Source organism: Arachis ipaensis, chromosome B02, assembly GCF_000816755.2.
Source record: "Arachis ipaensis cultivar K30076 chromosome B02, Araip1.1, whole genome shotgun sequence".
Taxonomy (NCBI): Eukaryota; Viridiplantae; Streptophyta; class Magnoliopsida; order Fabales; family Fabaceae; genus Arachis; species Arachis ipaensis.
This window is the reverse complement of record NC_029786.2, coordinates 17,878,703-17,880,049: the sequence shown is the minus strand read 5'-3', so window position 1 is coordinate 17,880,049 and position 1,347 is coordinate 17,878,703.

The following is a 1,347-nucleotide window of genomic DNA, read 5'->3' as shown; positions in this document are numbered from 1 at the left end:
CATAAATTATTTTAATTTTATTTTTTTTTAATTCTAAACTTGTCTTTTATTCGACTAAATTTTCGTAGTGGTTCTGAGATTAACGTCCTGCACGAAAATCGTTCTTGAGATTCCAATTACATCAATTACATTTCTGAGATTGGAAAAATTGCACCATATTAGTCTCTGACCTGTTTTCCGTTAACGACGCGCTGACGTGGCTTGATGATGTGGACCTTTGGTGATACGTGTCACCTCATGGTTTGACCACATGTAACGGTATGATGACGTGTTGGTCAACGACACGTGGCATGCTAACGTGGATGGTTACGCCACGTGTCATAATGCTATTTTGCCACGTGTCAGATTATGCCATGTGTCACAATGCTATTTGTCCACGTGTCATCCACTATGTCTTCGTTACATGTGTACCAAATTGGTCCCTTACTTTGTATCAAATAACTCATTTTAATCCCTGAAATTAAATGTCGTGCACCAAATTAGTCCATTCATCAGTTTTTCTCATTTTTTTTTTATAAATTTAACATTCTCAATTTTTTATACACTAATTTTAATTATATTTTTTATTACAAAAATTTTTCTAATAAATTTTTTAATTAATAATTTTAACTTGTATCATTAGAGCACATGTTAACTAAAATCAAAACTTTATTATTACTTCTTGTGTTTATTTGTATCTGTTTTAATACTGTTCAAGTCATGGTTACAATAAGTACTTATATTGATTAATAGTATAATATATGAAAAAGCCACCTAGTTAAGTTATAGATAAAATGAATTATTATAATCGACAGTATAAATCTATCTTATTAATTTAGTGAGAAGTCAATTATATAGAAAATTAGACATTTTTAAAATGGATGAGAATAATAAATTTATATTAGTTAACAAGTGCCTTATCAACTATTCTTAAAATATTTATTAAAGTGTTAAATATTAAAAAAAATTGTATTAAGGAATATTATTATACTCTTAACTTACACTCTTTACTAAATTAATATCAATATCTCACATAATTCTTTTAATAAAATATTGTAAAAAAAAATTATATAATTAAAACTTAAATTTTAAAAATATTTTATAATAATACTTGTATTTAAATAACTTGTGAAAAGTTAAAATTAAAATTAGTGTATTCAAATATATAATGAGAATTTTAAATTTATAAAAAAAATGAGAAAAAACTAATGAAGGGACTAATCTGGTGCACGACATTCAATTTCAGGGACAAAAATGAGTCATTTGATGAAAAGTAAAGGACTAATTTAGTGCACATGTAACGATGACATAGTGGATGACACGTCGACAAATAGCATTGTGACACGTGGCATAACCATCCACATCAGC